This window comes from Anolis sagrei, chromosome 5, assembly GCF_037176765.1.
Source record: "Anolis sagrei isolate rAnoSag1 chromosome 5, rAnoSag1.mat, whole genome shotgun sequence".
NCBI classification, from domain to species: Eukaryota; Metazoa; Chordata; class Lepidosauria; order Squamata; family Dactyloidae; genus Anolis; species Anolis sagrei.
Window position 1 is genome coordinate 101,955,433 of NC_090025.1, and position 25,784 is coordinate 101,981,216.

The following is a 25,784-nucleotide window of genomic DNA, read 5'->3' on the forward strand; positions in this document are numbered from 1 at the left end:
ATCCCCCCCAAACACTACCAGTAAAGTTGATCATGATGGGTATATGTACAAACTGTAGTGCAGATTCATCATCGTTGGGGTTCACAGTAGTCTCTGGATGTGGGTGAACCGCATCTCCCATCATCCGGGTTCAGTCCCTGTCTCCAAATCCCTCCAGTACTTCAAGTTGGCCATGAGGGGTATATGTGCCAAGTTTGGTCCAGATCCTTCATCAGCGGGGTTCACAGTGCTCCCTGGAATTTCTCCCTGGATGTGCGGTGAACAGTAGTTAACATCATCCAGGAACAATGTGTTGTGGGATGTATTGTTTTCCTCCAGTCCAGAATCTTTTCATGAAATGACATTAGTTATATTGTGTATTCAATCTTGAAGAGAAAGAAAAGCAAATATATCCCAACTGAATTTCCCATCTAGAGAAAAATAAAGGGGGAAAGATGGAAGAGCTTTCCCACTGAAAAATCTCCCAGACTTTATCATAATTTAAATATGAGTAAGCACTTTAGAAAAAGGGACTATTCCAAGTGCTCAAGCTAAGTCTGTATTCCCTGCCCTGGGAAAGACCGTGCCATTGTAAGCATGCGGGCCTGCGACTCTGGTCAGGAATGGACTTGATCTCAGAAGGCTTTGCTCCTGGAGGAAATGTTTGTGAAGGACGTCATTGTTCGTGGAAAAGGTCTAGGGGGATGCATTCCATCCCTGACAATGAAGGATGCTCTCCTGAACTCCAGGGAGTAATCCTCAGCCTTAGTGGGCTTTGAAGGTAGAAAAGTGGAATGCAACTCAAAGGACTTCTAGCAGGAAGAAACTGGTTTCATATGTAGAAGCTGACTGAGGCCTGTTGCTAGAGGATTGATGTGTATTTGCCAATTGCCTCAATTCCTGTTACCCTACCACGTGTGATTACTACAGTGAGCACTTTCCCAGGTTGGTACCTGTCAAACTTTCATAAGCTCTGGAACTGAGCTTGTAAGGTTTTAAGCTCTTGCAAGCACCTTAAACATTTCAGGTTTGCCCCTCCATGCCTGCTATAAACTATGTTTTTTTGAGCCGCACTCATCTGAAGAAGTTTATGGTTATGAAAAAACCTACGTAACTACCATCTTGTCAATTGGAAAATTTCTGCCCTGTTTGTTTTACTCTCCATGCTAGACAATCTAGCAATCTTTGGCTGCCGTCCCATTTCTTCCCGGGCTTTTTTCCCCCAATTCAAATGGAGCAATGATATAATCCCATTTTAGAAAATGTAGGTCAGAGAAACTGAAACAAATATTTGGCAACTGTTTAGAGTGGGAGGAGAAGCACCAACTCACACTAGAAACAGTGCCTTTGAATGGGATGTCCTCTCCTGAGCTAACCGCTTTGGTAAGAGCATCCAAAAAACCTGAAGCCAAAAATAACAAGAGGATCTCAGAATGGAAAGAAGGGAGGGTGGGCCAAGCTCAGTCACACTCCTAAGACCTTCCTTCTCTTGAGGAGTCTGAAGGTGAGGATTTAAAAAATATATTTCCTCTGGTCCTAGTCCTCCCTCCTGTGATGCTGAGCCAAAAACTTTCTGGAGAATCTGAGTCATTTGCAAAGGCTGCAGATGGAGAAAAAAGAGGAAGAGAACAGATTTCAAGCTGTATCTGTTGCTGCCTTTGAACCAGTGGTGGAAAATGGCAGGTATCAACAGAAGTGGAGTAGCAGCATGCAGTTTAGACTTATTAAGACTATCACCATAAGATATAATGCCTGAAAATTCAAAAGACAGTTTTTTAACTGTACAGAACATCACTATGGTTTGCTTAGGCGTACTGCAACTTAAATTCAAAATTTAGTCATGAAGTGCAGTCATTACTCCTTCTGCATAAAGCATTCTGGTGTTGGATATTAGCCTACCCATCCGTGACAATAAATTGAATTGGTTTACTGGTTGTTGGCTTCAATGGCCTTTTATACAGTGTTATAATGTGTTTTATTTTGTTATATTGTTGTTTTGCATATTAATGTGTTACATTTTAACTGTGTTTTTTGAGCTTGGGCCCATGTAAGCTGCCCTGAGTCCCCTCGGGGAGATGGAGGTAGGGTATAAAAGTAAAATAATAATAATTATTTTACTGACACAAAAACACAGTATGTCACAGCAAACAAGATCTATGTGCTGGATTTCGTACCACAAAATCACAAGCCGAACACTTCCCAAGGACCCATTTTGATTAGTTTGTTATGGCTTTATTATAGTTAGATTAAGACCCATGCTTTTAAGAGCACTAATAAAATCACCGGCTAATTCAAATGATTTGCAAGAATGGATCTTGTAGCCCAGAACTTTTTCTTACTTTGAAAGGCATGTGTTACTGAAATAAGTAAATCTGTTTGTCTCTTTGGATGTTTTCTTTTCCTGTACTTTGCAATTTAGAGTGACATCTAGTGTTTACACTATGCAAATGATCTCGTTTTCTAGTAGTATGACTAAATAGATCTCTTTCATCAACACCTTTTTTTGGTCTGAGTTAGATGGAAATGCTCATTGTAGAAATACTTATCATGTTTTGTTGAAGGCTTTCATAGCCAGAATCACTGGGTTGTTGTAGGTTTTTTCGGGCTATATGGCCATGTTCTAGAGGCATTCTCTCCTGATGTTTCGCCTGCAGCTATGACAAGCATCCTCACTACCTCTGAGGATGCTTGCCATAGATGCAGGCGAAACGTCAGGAGGGAATGCCTCTAGAACATGGCCATATAGCCCAAAAAAACCTACAACAACCCACTTACCGTGTTTCTTTATGAACTTTAAGCAAAATGTTCTAAACAAATATTACTAGTACAAATTAGATAAGTCAATAGGTCATTAGTCAGGGAAGCAATCAAGAGAAAAGAAGTAAATAAAGGAGTAGGGAAGATAGCATATGAGAAGGGAGATACTGTACAGTAGACAACTAGGGAGGGTGATGATTTTGGATTTCCACAAAGCTGGGCTTTATGGAAGACTGGCAAGAAGAGAGTCATTGCAGAAATATAACAATATTGCTAAAAGGTGTGTGGGACACATAGCAAACCAGCAGGAAAAGGTTCTCTGTTTCAAGTGAGACCAAAATTGATCATGTTGGTCTTGTCTCAAAACACTCTGTGTGATACAAAACCAACAGTGCTCACTGTTGAGAACATCCCATGATAAAACGTGACGGGAAACCGATCAGGATTGCAGGCAGTTTTGAGGGAACCACATATTGGGCTATTCTAGAGGGAAACCTATTTTATTCTGCAGTCTTTGAAGAACATTTTAAAAGTTCATTTCTTTTCTGTGTATTTTTGTCTGTTTCCTCCAGAATCTACAAGAGGAAACATCTTTTGCCTTTTTAAAAGAAGCACTACTACATAGACTGTAGTATTATCATATCATTGCTTTATTCATATCCCAAACCATCCAAATATCTGTACCTTTAGCCAGCTTGTCATTTTTGTCAATGTCATTTTTTCACATTTCATAACTATCTTTTTGGTCTGCAAACAACAACAAGAACAACAACAACAAGTTGATTTCCTACCCTATGCCCTATCTCCCCAAGGGGACTCAGGGCGGTTGCCTAAAAAATAGTCTCTTTAAAGCTCCATCTTAAATGATCTCTAAATGAATGCTACTAGATCTGAAAATATCTTTGGTAGTTCATCTTTTTTTTTTTTTACCCTTGATAGCAAGGTTTTCAACATCCAATCCATATATATATTCTTGAGAAAACTCTATGCTTTTTAGAAAAATAAGTATAATTCCTTGTGTTCCCATTTTTATATCTCCATGGGTCCTTTGACTCCAACTTTTCCATTAGTTTAAAAAGAAATTTGACAGTTTACCCAGAACATAAACCTCCACCACAAAGTTATTTACCCTTTGCAAATCAAACTGAATTCTAGACCCCAAACCACCCCATTTTTTCTTCTACCTAGCAGAGATGAATTCTTTCAATTTTTAACAGATCTTTAAAAAAAAATGGATCTGATGAAGACAATTTATGTCCTGCTTTAAGTTTTTTCAAGTAATTAAATCTCTTTTTCCTCTTCTGTGTGAGATTAGCTTTCTTGGCTGCCCGCATAGCATCTGCATCTAACAGACCATCTGAGTTGTTTTGGGTTGTTGGGGAGCTCCTCCACCCACTGAGGTGGGGTAGGTCCTCGAGAACTCGGCAACTTGGTGGTGTGATTTTGCGCACCATTTTGCAGATAAAGACACTCAGATATGCCTCGACTCGGACACCTGCTTAAATGCAATGCCAGAGGAGATAACCAAGGCACCTGTCAATCCGATCTTGTGGGATTCATTTCACCTTGTTAAACCTGATGGTGTGGATGGGATCCTTGGGGCTGTGAGAGAGACCGCTTGTGTTCTGGACGCTTGCCCTTCCTGGCTGGTTAAACTGTCCAGAGGTGGGTTACTAGATTGGTTTGTCTGTATAATTAGTGCTTCATTGGCTGAGAGGAAATTTCTGTCCTGCCTTCAGCAGGTGATAGTACGACCAATTCTGAAGAAGACCTCCCTTGACCTCACTGTTCTGAACAACTAAAGACTGATATCTAGCCTCCCTTTCTTGGGCAAGGTGCTGGAGCGGACGGTTGCCTCTCAACTCCAGGGATTCCTAGATGACACTGATTTTCTAGACCAGTCTCATTCTGGATTCAAGCCTGGTCATGGTACCGAGACAGCTTTGGTTGCCTTAGTGCTTTACCTCCGCAGGGAATTGGACAGGGGGAGTGTAATCCTGCTGGTTCTCTTGGACATCTCAATGGCTTTCGATACCATCGATCATGGTATCCTTATGGGTTGGCTCTCTGGTACGGGACTCGGGGGCATGGCTCTGCTGTGGCTCTGGTCCTTCCTGGAGGGTCATTCCCAATTGGTGAAGCTGGGGGATACCTGCTCGGACCCCTGGTCTTTGACCTGTGGGGTCCCACAAGGTTCCATTCTGTCCCCCATGCTTTTCAAAATCTACATGAAAATACTGGGTGAGGTCATCCGGAGTTTTGGAGTTCGATGCCATTCCTATGCAGATGACACTAACACTACTACTATATTCCACCTAAATCCAAGGAAACCTCTTTGATACTGGATCAGTGTCTGGCTTCTGTGATGGTCTGGATGGGGGTGAACAAGTTGAAGATTAATCCAGACAAGACAGAGGCCCTCCAGGTCAATCACAGGCCGGATCGGGGTATAGAGTGGCAACCTGTGCTTGACGGGGTTTCATTCCCCTTGAAGACACAGGTCCACAGTCTGGAGGTCCTCCTAGACTCAGCGCTAATGCTTGATGTCAGGTGTCAGCGGTGGCTGGAAGGGCTTTTGCACAACTGAAACTTGTGCACCTGCTGCGACTGTACCTCATGAAGTCCAATTTGACCACAGTGGTCCATGCCTTAGTTACCTCTAGATTGGACTATTGCAACGCACTCTACGTGAGACTGCCCTTGAAGAAGGCCCAGAAACTTTAACTGGTGCAACAATCAGCAGCCAGACTGCTAACTGGAGCAAATTACAGGGAGCAGTCTACCCCCCTGTTTAAGGAGCTCCACTGGCTGCCATTTATTTTCCAGGCCCAATTCAAGGTGCAGGTTATCATCTACAAAGCCCTGAATGGTTTGGGACCCACCTACCTTCGTGACTGTATTTCCTTCTATGAACCTACACGACCCTTTTGATCTTCTGGGGAGACCCTCCTCTCACTTCCTTCTCTGTCACAAGCACAATTTGTGGGGATAAGGGAAAGGGCCTTCTTTGTGGTGGCCCTTGACTTTGGAACTCGCTACCTGGAGAGATTAGGCAAGTGCCCACCCTGGCAACCTTCAGGAAGACCCTAAAAACCTGGCTGTTCTGGTGTGCCTTTGAGGAATGAACAACAAATCTCCACACCATGACCAGCTCAGTACAAAATGCCCTTCGATGCATTTTATCTCATCCTTTAGTGAAATTCACCCCATTTCTTGTCCCATCTGAAATTTCCCACCAGACACACTACCCTAGTCATCCATCCCACCCAGGATTTTTATAATTTTATAATTCTATCCTTTGCAATTTGGCCCAGGCCACTCTGTGCAATTTTTATTATTTTATTTCATTACCTGTGTTTGACTTTGACTTTGTATTAACTTGTTATTGTTTACATTTTATTTGATGTTATTATTTGCTGTATGTATTTTATTTTGATCTCTTGTAGTTGTTGGGGTTGGCCTCATGTTAGCTGCCCTGAGCCCCGCTTGGGGAGATGGAGGTGGGGTATAAATAAAGTTTATTATTATTATTAACCCCATTTATTTCCAATGTAAAATACCCTGAAAGGATATAAGATCTCTTTCTGGGATTGTTTGTGTCCTTATATCCTTCATTAAGTACTGGATTAAAAGCATCAGTTAGGATGCACCACTCTTTCTAGATCCTTTACCTTTTGTTTGTAGAGGAGACCAGGTTTAGTGCTTCTTAAAGAGGAGAGGCAAGTGCACCGGCTTTCTCTCAACAGCACCAGAAGCCATGCAGCTTTTCAAGAAGGCCCAGAGAAGAAAGAGCCAATCGACCTGGAGCTCAGTCGAGCTGGGAGCGCCACATGGTCACAAAAGCAGAGGGGGAGCCAGTTATCGTCTCCCGTTTGCTTTCGTGTCAAGCTGATTTCCCATTACATGCTCCCAATGGTAACAAAAGGAAGAAAAGAATGAATGAAACGGGTGAAACAAATTCAATGCACAACTTACCTGCCAGTAGCACTTAATGTTGTGTCTTCTTCACCCCCAACTGACATTATGGTCTTTTGGATCTTTCCCATCTGATGAGGTTCTCTTCTCTTGAAATTGTCTTTCTTCTTATGTTCTACTTGAAATTCCTCAAATTCTCTCTTTTCATTTTTTTCAAAAAAAATTCCCCTGATTCTGAACCAAATGTAATTGGAATTTTTGGTGTTTAAAAGTAAAACTCAGTCTTCCCAAATTTTCCCATTTAAATTAGGTCCTTATTTATTTTAACTCACCTGCCAGGAAATTTTAGTATTTCTTTTATGCAAAATTCTTGTGTGATCTCCTTCAAAGTTGTTACCTCGCTTTCACACAATCTATATAAATAAAAATGTAATGTTTGTTTGTGATACCATCAGAACTCAAAAACCACTGGGGGAATTGACACCAAATTTGGACACTATGTCCCTAACAACCCAATGTATGTTCTCCACTCAAAAAAAAAACAAAACAAAACAAAAAAACAAAAACAAAAACAAAAAGCAGAAAGGACTTCTAAACTGCATGTCCACAAAGGGGAAACTGCATGTCTACAGAGACCCATGGCCACGCCCCCTCCTCCTTGCGGGGGAAAAGCCGGCCGTTAAAGCCAGGTGCACGTGCACGGCCACACACACACACACACAAGCGAGTGGAGTGGAGGTGGAGGCACGCCGCATGCAGCCCCTTCTCTTTCCCTCCTATGTCAGGAGAGCAGTCTCCTCCTCCTCCTTTCCCTGTTAGGAAAGCAGCAGCAATGGCGGCAGCAATGAAGCATCCACGCAAGGAAGAAGAGGAGGAGGAGGAGGGGGAGGGGGGGAGGCGGTCCATGGTGCTTGAATGAAGGACCTTCCTTCTCTCCCTCCCTTCCCTCCTTCTTTCCCTTTCTTCATTTTCTTCCCCTTCATTTCCCTCCCTCCCTCCTTTCTTCACCCCCTCCTTTCTTTCCCTCCTTCCTTCCTTCCTCCTTCCTTCCTCCCTCCCTCCCTTTCTGTCCCTCCTTCTTTCTTTTCCTTCCTTCCTGTCCCTCCTTCCTTCCTTCTTCCTTTCCTGATTTCTAAGATATAAATACAATATTAAATGGAAGGGACAGTCAAGAAGTAATGAGAGAAGGAAAGGAAAAAGATAGAGAAGCAAGGAAGGAGAGAAGGAAATAAAAAAGTTGAAAAGAAAAAGAGAGGGAAGGAAGGAGAGAAGGAACAAAAGATATGGAAGGAAGGAAGGAAGGATGTAACCAAAGAGAAAAGAAAGGGAGGAAAGAAACAGGTAGAGATGGAAGAAAGATGAGAGATAGGGAAAGAAAATGAGGAAAGGAAGGAAAGAGGGAAGGAAGGAGAGAAAAGAGGGAGGGGAGGTTGGCCACAGCAACACGTGACGGGTTCAGCTAATGAATTAATAAATCTATCATTTTTTGATAAAGTGAACAGTAACATCCCTTGGAAATTATGCGCCCTTTCAAATTTGGAGTTGACTTTGTAAATTCCATACATCAGTTATATATATTTTTAAATGCAATCTTTGCATAGCCACTTGATGGCAGTATTTCATATATGTTTTACTTGCAATTCTCCAAGTATCCACAAGATGGTAGCGCTTTGTAATATACCAGTAGCTCTCAATTCATTTCAAGTTTCTTCAACAACAGATCGTGTCAGCAAGCTTCTTATCTATTGGGTTGCTGCAAATTTTTCAGGCTGTATGGCCCATGTTCCAGTAGCATTCTCTCCTAACATTTCATCTGCATCTGTGGCTGGCATCTTCAGAGGTTCTCATGGCAGTGAGGCAAGTGGCGTGTGTATATACCTGTGAAATGTCCAGGGTGGGAGAAAGAACCCTGGTCTGTTCAAAGAAAGTATAAATGTTGTAATTAATGTGTGAATTTGCATTTGAGTAGCCATGAAGTTGACAAAGTCAATCACTGAATAGAGGTAGCCTGGCCTTCGTTGCCTAGAGGCATCCTCTGCTTAGGAAGTTATTAGCTGACCCTTGATTGCTTGCTGTCTGGAGTTCTCCTGTTAATGAGTGATGTCCATTATTTACTGTCTTGATTCTGGTGTTTTTTAAATAGTAGTAGCCAGATTTTGTTCATTTTCATGGTTTCCTCCTTTCTGATGAAATTGTCCACGTGCTTGTGGATTTTAATGATTTCGTGTTCTTATCTATTGTTATTCTTGGAAACATCAACAGCTAACTTTTTCCATGGTAGGAAGTTTTTAATTAAATAAACTGAGAAGGCATGTTAGGAGACATAATGTCAGTTTAGAGGTGTTGCCGAAACAGTGTTTGGACACATTGGTAATCCTTCTTTTGTTCCTATTTCGACAACTGCACTGGTTCTAGCAGTCCTGGAGACTCAGAGTGGCGTATAACGTACATCTAGGCAAAAATTCAATGCCTCATTATACAAACGAAATAAAACAACATAAAATCACTAGAAACAATAGAAATATAAATACAATTTAAAACAATTAAACATTAAAACATAATAACCCCATACACAAATAATGCATTGCATCAATCCCTTAATCATAATTCGTCTGCTTCATTTCTAACTGCGGCGTGATAGGATGTTAGACTACATTTCTGTTACTCATCAAACTTGCATAGCGGTGTTTCTCAAGTCTCTTAGTTGAGTAGCAGCATCACAGTCCATCACTATTATAGCAGCATAATGAGTGTGGGGAGACAAATACAGTTTTCTTGATGTTAGTGATGTTAGTGTCTCTCTACTCAGTAACACCAGGTTCAAGTTCACCCTCTTCCCTCACCTCTCATTCTGCAGAATAACAGGTGCACTAACCTGCCAGGGTGGAGAACATGGGTGTGGAGATCCGTCTTGCCCCATTTCTCTTCATCAAAATAAAAATGAGCCTAAAGGAATTTAAAACCTGTTGGTTTTGTTCTGTTAATACATACCAATTGCAAACTGGTTTTTCCTGGTTATTTTTTAAGGTGCGGGAAGAAGGGTGGTAGTGCATTAGACTATTAGAAGATAGAAAATGAGGGATGAAAACATTTTGCATCACAAACTGTGTACAGGAGATAATCTAAGAATGTCAAAAACAAAAATTAACATTATTGTTATTAACAATTCTCATTATAGGGATGTCATTCTTTTTTAAGTTTATGAGATGTGACCATACATATTTGTTGCTTATATTTAAAGGCATACAGAAGAAAGCCTTATACTTATATGTTTCCTTAACTAGATGAAGAATCAAAGCTGCAAATGTGTCTCATTAGAGACATCCCACTATCGCATAAGAGCAGTAAGGGATCTAATGTTCATCCCGAATAGACTACTGCAACGCACTATAAGTAGGGTTGCCTTTGAAGACTGTTTGGGGACTCCAACTAGTCCAACGGGCAGCAGCCAGATTACTCACTGGAGTGCCATACAGGGAGCACACCACCCCACTGTTATGTCAGTTCCACTGGCTGCTGGTCCACCTCCGAGCACAATTCAAAAACATTTAGGTAAAGGTAAAGGTTTTCCCCTGACAATAAATCCAGTCGTGTCCGACTTTGGAGTGTGGTGCTCATCTCCATTTCTAAGCTGAAGAGCCAGTGTTGTCTGTAGACACCTCCAAGGTTATGTGGCCAGCATGACTGCATGGAGTTCTGTTATCTTCCCACTGGGGCAGTACCTATTGATCTACTCACATTTGCATGTTTTCGAACTGTTAGGTTGGCAGAAGTTGGGTCTGACAGCGGAAGCTTACGCAGCTCCCCGGATTCGAACCTGCGACCTTTCGGTCAACAAGTTAAGCAGCTCAGTGGTTTAACCCACTGCGCCACTGGGGGCTCCTCAAAAATATTTACCCTCCCATAAAACATCTTGTTTCTATATCATGCTTTCAAGAGACAAAAATAAAGTAGACTTGGTTAAAAGTAACATATTTGATTTACTCACGACCTTCATGTATTCAGCATACAGGTACATCACTTGTCAATCCAGTTACAGATAGGTTTGAAGTAGTTTCTCTGTGCAGATAACACGGGGCATCTTTCTTAAAATCAACAGCAACACAAGTTTGCTTTTAACAGTCCAAAGTAATGGAGTCTGAGGTCTGAACTGTCTCAGATCTGATAATGTGGTCTGCAGCCCCTCCCACAACTTCTCAAGAAACACAGAGTAAAGGGAAAGCTGCATACCAAAACATACATATACAATGCAGTAAGCAAACAGAATCATATACAAACAAATTACTAGTTGAGGGTTGAAAAAGGTTGCTATTTCCAACAGCCTTGCACATCAGGGCAGCAACATGATATACGGCATGAGTACACCAACTGAAAAGGAAACAACAATGCAATAAATCACTGAAATTACAAGATTGCGAAAATGCATTGTAGGTAGAAAGCAGGGAAAGAACAAAGCCAAGAAGTAGAAATTTCCTAACCAACTTCGGACAGCTGATGGGAAGGTGTGGGTGTTCATGTGTTTAACTTTTTTTTCTTTGCCAGAAACAGCTTCTTTCACCCAGAAAAGAGGAAGTTCTGACCTGGAGGTTTTGTTGCTGAACAGTAGTCTGCCTTTCCCTGACAGAACCATACATAAAAACTTTCAGGTGTAATTTCCCCCCCAGAACCTATAGTGGAAGTTGTGTTGAATACAGCAAGGATATTTTCAAACCAATGCTACTGCTTCATACGTTATAGTCCTCTTGACCCAAAAAATGTGTTTTGTTGTAAGAAAAACATTTAAATTCCTGCTTTTTAACTCACAAAGAAAACTATAACAGCCTTCTCAAAAAGTGTTCCTTTTGTAAAAACTATTTTTTACTTCTTAAAAAAAATATTTGCAGGCTGGCCCCATCTGATGTCATGCACTAAAGACTTTAAACATTTTAGTGAAGTATAATATATGACACTAGGTATTTTTTATTGAATAACTGATTCTCAAAAACAAGCCCAATGTCCCTTTCAGAGACATGCCACTTGTGCCAAAAAGGCATTGCTTTCGGAACATGTCATCACTTGGGAACCTCAAGAATTGTACTTTGGAAAACACTGGCAGAAAATCACTCCCCTTCCCAGAAAGGTTCCAAGTTCGAACGCGGTCGAAAAAACAAACGCCGAGTCATCCTGGCTGGATGTAATCTAGCCCTCGGAGAAACTTGTTTACCAGGACTGTGCTGCAAGGCAACTGTTTGACTCCATTGTGCGGTTGTAAGCGTCCCTTTTTGCACAAGTTGCAGTGTAGCTCTGCACAAAACCAATTCTGATTTTAAAAGGTGAGCTCCTCCTTAAGAGCATTTGTCTCCCAGAACTTGAAAGGGAACAGCCAGCTAACACACTCAAAAATGTGACCCCGGGTTGAAATCATATACCCATTACACTGGGAGCAAATAATCTTGAACTCCATTTTTATTTATTAAATGTTGTACCCCCAGTGGCGCAGTGGGTTAAAGTACTGAGCTGCTGAGCTTGTTGATCGAAAGGTCGCAGGTTCGATTCCGGGGAGCGGCGTGAGCTTCCGCTGTCAGCCCTAGCTTCTGCCAACCTAGCAGTTCGAAAACATGCAAATGTGAGTAGATCGATAGGTACCGCTCCGGCGGGAAGGTAACGGCGCTCCATGCAGTCATGCCGGCCACATGACCTTGGAGGTGTCTACGGACAACGCTGGCTCTTCGGCTTAGAAATGGAGATGAGCACCACACCCCAGAGTCAGACATGACTGGATTTAATGTCAGGGGACTACTTTTACCTTTACCTTTACCCTAACTTATACCAAAGGATCTCAGAACAATATACAACAAAATCAATTTGAAGAATTCATTTTTAAAGTTAATATGAATAGTCTAAGGGTGCATGTAGATTTTGTGCAGATCGACACTGCTTTAACTGCCATGGCTCAATGCTATGGAATTATGGGAGTTGAAGTTTTACAAGGTCTTTTTAGCCTTCTCTGCCAAAGAGGGCTTGTGCCTTACCGAATTACAAATCCCATAATTTCATAGCATTGAGCCATGGCAGTTAAAATGGTGTTGAACTGCATTAATTCTACAGTGTATGTTCTGGTAAAGTCGCACCAGGGGCTCCAGCTTATCTTGCTATTTGTTGATTGCTGCATGTATTTTAAAGTTCTACGCCTTTGCAGTTAGATGGCTTTCCTTACTTTGCAGCTATTGGGTCAATTGCTTGTCAATTATTATTAGGTTCCCTAGTCCCGCCCCCCTTTTGGGCTTTGGAGGGAAGTGAGCCATTTTGTTAGTTAGTCTAAGCTAGATTAGCCAATGTGTAGGATGTGTGTAACTTCCCCTGTACAAAGGCTTCAACCTTTAAGAATCTCCAGGGAAAGAACGCCAGGGAAGCATTCCCACAGCTTTAAGCAATCCAGGGGAGAACAGCTTTAAGAACTCCAGGAAAACAGCCTTAAAGACTAAAGAACTCCAGCTGGAGAACATCCACTGCCTTGCTGGTGGGTCCACTCGGTGTCCGAGAAGCAGTTCGGCCCGGTACCGGAGCACACATCAGCGAGAGTTGGATTTTACTCAGCCGAGGAGAAGTTAAAAAGGAGAATTTTCCTTTAAAGAAAAGTTATTGAAGATAGTGCCTGTCTCCTGTGGACAAGATTGAGAGAACCAATACTTTATCAAGAAAACCTTGCAGTTCCTGTTTGATTTCATTAATAAAGGACTTTGTTGTATTTCTCAAGCCATCTGAAGATTCTTTTGTAAAGGAAGCCCCTGAGAACTTCTCCTTGGGCCCCCTGTCTTCCTGCTGGGCAAAGGTTACACATCCTATTTTAAAGCCAACCAAATACAGGCCCAGTGGCAACAGAACAGTGTAAGTTCACCCTCTTTAAGCCTCCACTTGTTATTTGTTATGTATATAATTCAGATTGCTTACTGGATTGTATATGTATGTATTGGCATGCAATTTTACCTTAACACTTTGCTGTGGGAGGGGTTGCAGACCATATGATCAGAACTGGGATTGTTCAGGACTCAGGCTCCATTTTAGAAACAGTATGCTTAGAGACTTCAGTATAAACAGATGCATGCTTTAGATCAGAGGTCCTCAAACTTTTTAAACAGAGGGCCAGGTCACAGTCCCTCAAACTGTTGGAGGGCCAGATTATAATTTGGGGGAAAAAAACCCATGAATGAATTCCTATGCACACTGCACATATCTTATTTGTAGTGCAAAAAACACTTAAAAACAATACAATAATTAGAATGAAGAACAATTTTAACAAATATAAACTTATTAGTATTGCAGTGGGAAGTGTGGGCCCGCTTTTTTGGCAAGATGCCAACTTGAAAAGATAGGATTGTTCTTGTTGTGTGCTTTCAAATCATTTCAGACTTAGGTTGACCCCGAGCAAGGGCCGGGTAAATGGAGGGCCGTATCTGGCTCCTGGGCCTTAGTCTGAGGATCCCTGCTTTAGACTTCAGTATGCACAGTATGCTTAGAGACTCCATTAGACTTTCAGACTAGACAGAGACTCTATTAGACTCTCAGAACAGAGGGATGTTTTGGACTGTGGACTATTGATTTTAATAATAATGCCCAGTGTTACCTACACAGAGAAAGCACTTCAAATCTATTTGTAACTGGATTAATAAGCAAAGTACCTGTATGCCAGGCATGTAGCCGGGGGGGAGGGGGGCTTGAGGGGCTTCATCCCCCCCGAAATTCTCAGGGTGGTCCGCGAGAAGGCCTTACTGGTACATTATTTAAACTGTTGTTGTTGTTCATTCATTCAGTTGTCTCCGACACTTCGTGACCTCATGGACCAGCCCACGCCAGAGCTCCCTGTCGGCCATCACCACCCCCAGCTCCTTCAAGGTCAGTCCAGTCACTTCAAGGATGCTATCCATCCAGCTTGCCCTTGGTCGGCCCCTCTTCCTTTTACCTTCCACTTTCCCCAGCATCATTGTCTTCTCTAGGCTTTGCTGTCTCCTCATGATGTGGCCAAAGTACTTCAACTTTGTCTCTAGTATCCTTCCCTCCAATGAGCAGTCGGGCTTTATTTCCTGGAGGATGGACTGGTTGGATCTTCTCGGAGTCCAAGGCACTCTCAGCACTTTCCTCCAACACCACAGCTCAAAAGCATCTATCTTCCTTCGCTCAGCCTTCCCTAAGGTCCAGCTCTCACATCCGTAGGTGACTACAGGGAATACCATGGCTTTGACTATGCAGATCTTTGTTGCCAGTCTGATGGCTCTACTCTTTACGATTTTATCGAGATTGGACATTGCTCTCCTCCCAAGAAGTAAGCGTCTCCTGATTTCCTGGCTGCAGTCTGCGTCTGCAGTAATCTTTGCACCTAGAAATACAAAGTCTGTCACGGCCTCCACATTTTCTCCCTCTATTTCCCAGTTGTCAATCATTCTTGTTGCCATAATCTTGGGTTTTTTTTATGTTTAGCTGCAACCCAGCTTTTGCGCTTGATTAGAAGGTTCCTCAGCTTCTCCTCGCTTTCAGCCATCAGAGTGGTGTCATCTGCATATCTGAGGTTGTTAATGTTTCTTCCAGCAATTTTCACCCCAGCTTTGCATTCATCAAGCCCCGCACATCGCATGATTTAAACTGTTATGTTTATTCATATCATGATTTGATCACCATGCTCAATATATCCCATATGCATGGGGGTATTGGGGTAACGATACAAAAGGTTTGCTAGGGTAGACCCCCCCCCCCAATCAAACTCAGCTCCCCCCGAATCAAAATCATGGCTACGGGCCTGCTGTATGCTGAATATATGAAGTTTGTGAGTAAATCAACTATAGTACTTTTAAAGAAGTCAGCTTATTTTTGTCTCTTGAGAGCATGATTTAAAGGCAAATGTATTTTAAGGGAGGGTCAATGTTTTTGGGCAACTAAAAGAAAACTTCTGAAACTCCACCATATGTGTGTGTGTGTTCTTGTGCACTGGCATATCTTTGTCCCTAACAGTTCAAAGACATACCTAAGGACATTAGTTTAACAGTTGAGAAACCTAATTGCCTTGCATGAATGCCATTTCCCAAAAGGTTATGACTCATAGGTCATGCTTTTATCATTTTTTCAAAAGGTTATGACCTCTAACAAGGCCATGCCTTTCCAAAGATCACAAAATCTCCAAAAGGTGATGGAGATTTCTATTTTCCAAAAGAGACGCTATAGTAACTTACATTGTAAGTTTGATTTTATTTGGTTTACTATAATCTAATGTCTTGATTCCACGGTAAGTGTAGCAAGTATCCCCGCAGAAACATGGGTCATGCTCTAGTGCAAGGGGTCCTCAAACGTTTTAAACAGAGGGCCAGGTCATAGTCCCTCAAACTGTTGAAGGGCCAGATTATAATTTGGAAAAAAAAACCCCAGGAATGAATTCCTATGCTCACTGTACATATCTTATTTGTGCAAAAAACACTTTAAAACAATACAATAATTAAAATGAAGAAAATTTAACAAATATAAACTTATTAGTATTTCAATGGGAAGTGTGTGCCTGCTTTTGGCTGATGAGATAGAATTGTTGTTGTGGTTGTGTGCTTTCAAGTCGTTTTAGACTTAGGTGGACCCTGAGCGAGGGCCGAGTAAATGATCTTGGTGGGCCGTATTTGGTCCTTGGGCCTTAGTTCGAGGACCCCTGAGTTAGAGGGATTGATTTTGTCATTTGAGAGTTGTAGTTGCTGGGATTTACCCGGTGTGCTGCCGTCAATGTATTACTATTCAGTATTTTTGTCAGCAGCATTGATTTTTTAAAGTCAATATTATGTAATCCTTCATAAGTGGAATGGATAACAATATATATTGGAAACATATTTAGGAGTAGATATGTTGGCCATGCTGCAAAATACATCAAATTACAAAATCCACAAAACGGTGCTACCATTATTGGCCAACCAAAATATATAGCACCAAAATATATAATCTAATTTCTTGATTCCATGGTAAGTGTAGGAAGTATCCTTGCATATACATGGGTCATGCTCTAGTGCAAGGGTCCTCAAACTTTTTAAACAGAGGGCCAGGTCACAGTCCCTCAAACTGTTGGAGGGCCAGATTATAATTTGGAAAAAAAAACCCCATGAATGAATTCCTATGCACACTGCACATGTCTTATTCGTAGTGCAAAAAAACACTTTAAAACAATACAATAATTAAAATGAAGATCAGTTTTAACAAATATAAGCTTATTAGTATTTCAATGGGAAGTGTGGGCCTGCCTTTGGCTGATGAGATAGGATTGTTGTTGTTGCTGTTGTTGTTGTTGTTGTTGTGTGCTTTCAAATAGTTTGAGACTTAGGTTGACCCTGAGTGAGGGCCAGGTAAATGACCTTGGAGGGCCGTATTCAGCCCCTGGGCCTTAGTTTGAGAACCCCTCTTCAAGTAGTTAGAAACACATCTCCAGATAATATGGAGGTCTTTGGGATGGGAAAAAATACTCCCATGGTTTTTTACAATCATTTTGCCAGAAACCTGCCAAAATATGCCAGTTATTTGTCCTAACAACGGCTAGGTGATTTGTTATGTAAACAACCATGACTGAAAATGACAAGGTTGGCTTGTCTCTTTTAACTATTAAAAGATGCATCTATCCCTAATCTGAAACCTAAGCAACTAGGACTGTCCTCAGGGAACCTCGTGGTGTTCCCAGACGGTATAAAAAGAGAACTACAATAAGCGTTTTTCAAGGTGCAATGGCTCTGAAATCCAAGCATTTTAATTTCATGAGGTTGCCGTTTAGATTATTTATTTCTCTTCTATTCATTTTCTCCTTCAAAGGAAACAGAAATAGCAAGGGAGAAAAATAAACGAGGAAAGAAAATTCCAAAAGCTTGACTCGCAGAAGGGAAAAACAGCAGGAGCAGTAAACGATAGATTTGATCACAGGTTATTTCCAGCCAGGGTTTATAACAACGTCAAGCTGGATTATAAAAGTACATCATGTCTCCTTCAAATTCTTTAGCTCAGGGGTTGTCTACGAAATCTTACTTAGCTGCCATATCCCCAACGTGCAAGAGGATGGCGCTGTGACATTTGGAGAGCTTTGCATACGGGCAGGGGTTGTGTCACCACCCCCACTGCCTTTGCCTTTGTCTCAGCAGGCAGCAGCCTTCTCCTCCCACTCTATGGGCTCCAGTGATCTGGCAGGGTTGACAGTAAACAAAACACTTTTGATCACTGCAAGGTCAGACAGCTTCCCCCAGTTCACTTAAGGTGGAATGGCTGGTTGGTTATTCTTTCCAAGATTTTTAAAAATCCACTATACTTCAAAGAAAGCAAGGGTAAGGGAGGACACATCCTAATGCAACTTGGAACTTTTCCTGGGCAGATAATATGCATTAATGTTTGCTGGAAGAAGAGATTAAACTATAATATGTTAGTACACCACCAGAACTCCAGTCACATTGCGCTGGTGTTTATTACATTTGTTTACAGATGTTAAAGATATATATTCAATAGAATCAAGCAGCAGAGCAGACCTTAACTTACATCTTTGCAGCCTTTGCAAGCTAAGAATGATCCTTCTCAATGATACCTTGCAAGGCAAAAATGAGCAATTCTTGCTGATGGTGGCGGTGGTGGATATGGCGGTTTGTCCTTAGTATGGGTTGGTCAATTGCTAAATATTCCAATTAGCAAATAAGTAACAGATTACAGTGAAACCTTGACTTAAGAGTATCCCAACTTAAGAACATTTTGAGTTAAGAGATTCACTTTGTCATAAGAGCAACATTTTGTGTTAAGAGTTAGTGCAAGGGCTTTAGGACTTCAGGGGAGCGGCCTCCATGCCTCGTGCTCTACTCTGCTTTGAGGAACTTTGGGTTAGTCAATTTTGTGTGGTTTTTATATACCTGGCATATTTGATTTCAGGAAGAGAGAGCAAGAAAAAGAGGCAGTCTGGAATGAGTGCGGTATGACAAAATGATGTGTTTGTCTCTTCATTTTGTGCTTTGTGCTTTCTTGCCAGAACTTTGTGCTTCTACCATTTTGAAGTTGATCTCTCTTTTTTATTGTTCCATGTGAATGGACGTTTATGTAATATTTGTTATTTATAAAGTACATTTTCTTATTTAAAAACAAGTAACAAAAATGGGGGGGGTACATGATGGATTAATAACATTTCAATGGGAAAATTGACTTCAGATAAGAGTGTTTTGAGTTAAGAGATCCATCATGGAACAAATTAAGCTCTTAATTCAAGGTATTTCTGTATTAATATGTTATTATCTCTCTGGGCAGAGCAGCTCGCGTTGGGAGGGGACTCTTGTTGCCCTTGTAGCTCAGTTCCACCAACAGAAAACTCTGTAGTTGGCATAGTACTGGAGTTGCTAAGGGCCAGAGATTTTCATACACACTCTGCTGAACCTACTGTGATGGAGTTTGGCAGCCACATGAGCCCAAGCAGATGAAGCAGAGAGTGTTTGAGAACCAGGACATCCGTAGGGATACCAAGGTGCTTGTTTATAAAGCCATTGTCCTCCCAACCCTGCTATATGCCTGCAAAACATGTGCTGTCTACAGACGTCATACACAACTCCTGGAACGATTCCATCAGTGCTGTTTCCGAAAAATCCTGCTAATCTCTTGGGAAGACAGGTGGACAAAAGCCAGCATGCTGGAAGAAGCAAAGATCACCAGCATTGAAATGATGCTCCTCCACCATCAACTCCGCTGAAATGGCCACGTTGTCCGAATGCCCGATCACTGTCTTACAAAGCAGTTACTCTACTCTGAACTCAAGAACAGAAAACGTAATGTTGGTGGACAGGGTTAAGAGATTTAAAGATGGCCTTTAAGTCAACCCAAAAAACTCTGGCATAGACACTGAGAACTGGGAAGCCCTGGCCCTTGAGTGCTCTAACTGGAGGTCAGCTGTGACCAGCAGTGCTGCAGTAGTCAAGGAGGCATGAATGAAGGATGAAAGGGAGAAACGTGCCAAGAGGAAGGCATGTCAAGCCAACCCTGACCTGGACTGCCTTCCATCTGGAAATTAGTTTGCCCTCTCTTTCCCTGTACAAGGGAAGAGAGAATCAGCTTCATCCTCAGGGAACATAAGAAGTAAGGCAAAACATTGTGAGGGCTGGAGGTGACGCAAGGGAGGGTGTTGGAAGGCGAGGGAGTGAGTGGTGAAAGGGAGAGTAAGACAGGAGAGGGTGAGGGAAAAGAAACGGAGTGGTATGAGCAGTAAAAGTGCAACAAGCAAGTGGGAAGTTTTGCTGAGAGATAGTGGTGGTCTAACGTCATATGGTTATTCCATCAGGCAGAGATTTGAACTTGGGTCCTCCCGTTACAAGTCCAGCCCTTTCAATATCAGACCCAAAGTGGTCCATATGTAAAAAAGCTAAGTAGTTAAAATGTACAACTATGAAAATGAAATTAATTGCTTTCCTACTCCTTCCTGGTCAACTGACAGCTCTACATATTTTTGCTATTTTTGTAAAAATGGCACAAGAAGTCACATTGAAATTGTGAACATTACATTAGGAATATTGTTAATGGGGATCAGACTTCATGTGTGAGTAAGCAGTAGATGTTATTGCTTATGTTTTGGTTTTATTTTTGCTGTAATATGTTGTCTGGGCTTGGCCCCATGTAAGCCACTCCGAGTCCCCATTGGGGAGATAGTGGCGGGGTATAAAGTATATTATTATTATTATTATTATTATTATTATTATTATTATTAGAGTTGGGAGATGGCAAACTCTGGAGTTGTGGAGTTCTATCCATGGCACCTTCTGAACTTAGCTAACCGGCCTTATCTTTCAATCTAGGCCACTGTGGTTTTATGCAATAAGGGACTTCCCCTTAACGTAAGAGTTAGCTGGTTTTATGTAAATTAGCTCTGGAAGGCAGGCGAATTTGCAAAATATGCAAGACTCTGACATTCACTTTCAGGCTGTCCAGACAATGTTATTTAAAGGGATACTTCTGACCAGGCACCTACCACACAGTTTTATTAAATGTATTTATGGAACATTTAACCCCATGTGATAGTCAGTGCCTGCCAAGGCTCCTGCAGCAGAATCTGGCAACACCAATAGTAGAGCTTGATGGTACAGGAAGGCATAGGGGTGTCCTCCAGCACTAGGGACCAACATGAAGCAACCCATCTCCTTCTGGAAGGACTGGGGCAAAGGCCCACATTTAGTGACACTGTTCAATTTCTGTGTAGGCTTATTTGGGGCTGCGGTGATGCAATGGGTTGAACCCTTGTGCTGCTGAACTGCTGACCTGAAAGTTGGCAGTTCAAATCCACAGGATGGGGTGAGTTCCTGCTGTTAGTTCTAGCTTCCTGTCAACCTAGCAGTTCAAAAACATGCAAATGTGATTTTTATTATTCTTATTTTACTGACACAAAAGCACAGCAAATGAGATCTATATGCTGGATTTCATATCATAAAATCACAAGTTGAACACTTCCCAAAGCATCTAGGACTGTGATGTATTTTCGAATGATGCGCACAGGTTCAAGTAAGGTGGCCTTTTGCAGTTTACAGATCATAATTTTCTCAATGTTTATTGTTTCCAAATGCCGGCTGAGATCTTTTGGCATGGCACCCCAGTGTGCCAATGACCACCTGGACTACTTGTACTGGTTTATTCCAGAGCCTTTGCAGTTCAATTTTGAGGTCCTGATAATGGTTGAGTTTTTCCTGTTATTTTTCCTCAATGCGACTGTCACATGGTATGGTATGGTATTATTATTATTATTTGGGTGACAGCTGGCAACAAATAGCAATATGGACATATGCTTTGCTTGTTTTTTTTCTGGCAGCAACAAGTGTAGTAGCAGGCTGCCAAAACAGTCCTGGGGCAGGGCTGCAGGTGGGCCTTGCATTTCCCGAGCAGATAAGGAATAACGGGATAACCATGTTCATTATCCCCGCTCTCCAAATAATCCTGCAAGATGGCTAGCCCTTCCAATTTCAGCCTACCTTACATCCCCATGGACTTGGTTCTCAAACCATATGCAAGTTCAGGAAATCCAAAATACTCCAAAATCCAAAACTATCCACATGAGTGGCTGAGACAGCACCACCTTTGCTTTCTGATGATCGAAAGTTTGTTTGATGCACAAAATTATCTTCAGGCTATGTACAAAATTATCTTCAGTTTGTTTGATGCACAAAATTATCTTCAGTGTATAGGTAAAGCTTTCCCCTTGACATTAAATCTAGTCAGGTCTGACTCTGGGGAGTGGTGTTCATCTCCATTTCTAAGCCAAAGAGCCAGCATTGTCCATAGACATCTCCTAGGTCATGTGGCTGGCATGATTGCATGGAGTGATGTTACCTTCCTGCCAGAGCAGTACCTATTGATCTACTCACATTTGCATGTTTTTGAACTGCTAGGTTGGCAGAAGATGAGGCTAACAGTGGGAGCTCACCCCACTCCCTGGATTCAAACCGCTGACCTATCGGCCTGCAAATTCACCAGCTCAGTGGTTTAATCTGCTTTGCCACTGGTGGCTCGGGTGTATATAAAGTGTATATGAAACATGAATTTCATGTTCAAACTTGGGATCTCATCTCCAGGATATCTCATTATGTAGCAGGCGTTCGGTTAACTCAGTGCAATAAGTGTAATGATTGAAGGACTGGCAATTTGGACGACGAAACTGGATCGCGATTTTAGTCAAGAGATGAATTGGATTGTTTATTGATATATGTATTGTGGATCGTGTTTTTATGCTTTTAAACTGTATACTGTTGTTTGTTATAAGTTGTTGTAAACCGCGTTGAGTCGCCAGCTAGGCTGAGAAACGGCGGTATACAAGTATAGCAAATAAATAAATAATAAATAAATAAATACATATATGCAAAACGGGTAATCCCAATTTTTTAAAATGGGAGATTAACAATAGTGTTAAACAGGACTTTAGGCAGGGAACACTGCAGTAGAAGTTAAAGATGCTGTGAGGATGAATGAGGACCAATCCACATGAGAAGTCCACTTCTCCGGTAGTACTTTGCTTCTCCATAACTGAGACACAGACACCACATTTCAAATGAAGGGGTGCTGGCTACTACATTATACATAATTACATGCTTCCAGCTTTCCCACAGAAGATATCACAAAATCAGTTTTACACTCCCTATCTGTTCAGACTTGTTGGACTTAGATTCACAACATAATTTAGTTCTTAAAGTACAATATTGACTCACCAAAGTGAAAAAAATACCCTGAAAAGTCTTGATTGGTACCCAGAAAAGTTTGTTGCAGAATAGATCCAGAATGGGAAAATGATACAATACCACTTGTTGTCATTGTTGAAATTGCCCATAATGTATCTTTAAGGAGCTACAGACTATCCTGTACAATGGCACCTACCTCCCTAAGAGCTTGAGTAACTAACTTGACTTAGCTACGTGGAGCAAGTTTTTACATGGAACACTTTGAAAAACGAGCCCTGGAAACAGCACAAAAATGCCCACTATATGGTTCTGATATGTGGAGGATGCTTTCACAATTTGGAATCATGGAGAAGAAGAACTAAACAAGCTCCTGGACCACATCAACAACATTCACCTAAACATCCAATTTACCATGGAAAAAGAAAACAAAGGAAAACTACAATTTCTAGATGTCCTGGTCATCTGCAAACTAAATCAACAACTGGACATAGTTTTCAGAAAACCTACGCACACTGATAGATACCTACATAAAAACTCCAACCGTCACCCAGGTCAAAAAAGAAGCACAACCAAAGCCCAGGCCAACTGTGCAAACAGTATCTGCAAACTCCATCTCCTCCAAGGTGAACTGAACCAACTAAATCAAGCTCTACAAGCTAATAATAAATGGTTCTGGCCCAGCTTACCTGTCCGAATGCATCTTTCCCTATAAACCATATAGGTCTCTAAGATCGTCTGGGAAGTCCCTGCTCTTGGTCCCACCACCTTCACAGATGTGACTGGTGGGGACGAGAGACAGGGCCTTCTCAGAGGCTATGAAATGGCCTCCCTAGGGATATTAGATCGGCCCTCTCCCTCATAACATTTCGAAAAAGAGTCAACGCGTGGCAGAGGATGGCTAGTCTATATAAATAAAAATGTAATGTTCGTTTGTGGGATTAACAGAACTCAAAAACCACTGGGGGAATTGACACCAAATTTGGACAGCATACACCTAACCATCCAATGTATGTCCTTCACTCAAAAAAATTGAGTTTGTCATTTGGGAGTTGTAGTTGCTGGGATTTATAGTTCAGCTACAATCAAAGAGCATTTTGAACTCCACCAACGATGGAATTGAACCAACCTTGGTAGATAGGACTTCCATGACCAACAGAAAACACTAGAAGGGTTTGGTGGGCATTGACCTTGAGTTTGGGAGTTGTAGTTCACCTACATCCAGAGAGCACTGTGGACTCAAACAATGATGGATCTGGACCAAACTTGGCACGAATATTCCATATGCCCAAATATTAACACAGATGGGGGGAAATAGACCTTGACATTTGGGAGTTGTAGTTACTGGGATTTATAGTTCACCTACAATCAAAGAGCATTCTGAACCCCACGAACGATAGAATTGGGGCAAACTTTCCACACAGAACCCCCATCACCAACAGAAAAGACTTAAGGCCATCCAACTCCCTTCACGAGGGCAAGAAAACGTAATCAAAGCCCTCCTGACAAAGAGCCATCCAGCCATAGATTAGATGATTCACACACAGAGAAATATAGTATAGATTTGAAAGGGACCCCTAAAGAAGGACAATTTCCATGTCGCATGTTCCAGAGTAGGCAAACCAGACAGTCTCCACATCAACACTGACAAAGAAACAGCAAGAAAGACTGTTGACCCACAAGCATAAAGACATTACATATATTAGAAACCAGCACTTTTTCATTACTTGATTTTCCAGGTCACCAGATTGGGCTACAGCAACGTGTGGCAGGGGACGACTAGTAATAAATAAATATTTACAGGTCTAATGTTGCTTTCTCTCTGGTGCTCTCTGGTTTGGGCCCTGCCTATCTCCACAATTGCATCTCCTTCTATGAACCCGCGCAAGCACTAAGATCTTCTGGGGAGGCCCTCCTCTCGGTCCCACTACCGTCTCAAGTGCGGTTAGTGGGACGAGAGAGTGGGCCTTCTCAGTGCTGGCCTCCGTCTCTGGAACGCCCTTCCAAAGGCCCTATCCCTCCCCTCCTTTCGTAAGAGCTTGAAGACCTGGTGGTTTCAACAAGCCTTTGAAAATGACCAGTTCTAACTCAGCCCCAAACATTGTCTAATACGGCCTTATTCTTCCTACCAGTTACCCAGATTCTTTCCTGTAATTGGCCCCGGAATGAACAGCCACAGACCCGTACCTAATATTATTGTTGCCTGCCATAGCATTGCACTCAATTCCCGGACCCCCCTAGAATTTTTGGGGTTGCAAAATCTTGGCCCGCCCTTTTAAATTGTTAAATTGCCTTGAACAGGCAGGATTACTTTTAATATATGTGTGTTATGGTGACAATTTTTATGTTTATATTTTTGTTTGTTAATCTTATGGTTATGTTGTTTTTACTCTGTATGTTTTGTGATATTACTTGGGAACCGCTCTGTGTCCCCTCGGGGAGATGGAGCGGTATATAAATAAAATTTTATTTTATTTTTATTATTTCTGAAGAATGGCATGTTGTGACAAAGGATAAAATAGGCCAGACCGATATAAGCATAAACAAAGGCTTCAAATGTTTTAAAGCATTAAACATTTTAAGGACAGACTTGCTTTGTAATAAATCTATTTGAATATACTGTCTCTTAATTAGAACTAAGCTTCACTTAACACACTGCAACAGTGTTCAAATATGTGTATATAGGCAGGAATGCAAACTACTATGACTTATTAGATTGAAAAAAAAAAGATAACCACAGACCAGGGGAAAAAAACTTTTCAAAAGCAACACAGGGTGTCAGTTTTCTTCCCACCCCTTGAAGCAAAGGCAGCAAACTGGCTAAAACTGGCTCCACAGATGGAAACGGTGGTGGGGGAAGGAGTGTTAATTAATATCTCATGGTGGGTTTTAATTTCATGGACAATCTTATGTGCCTCCAGGACACAAAAAAACAGGCTTGGGTAGTTAATATCCACAACAGCTCTCCAAGTCCCTTCT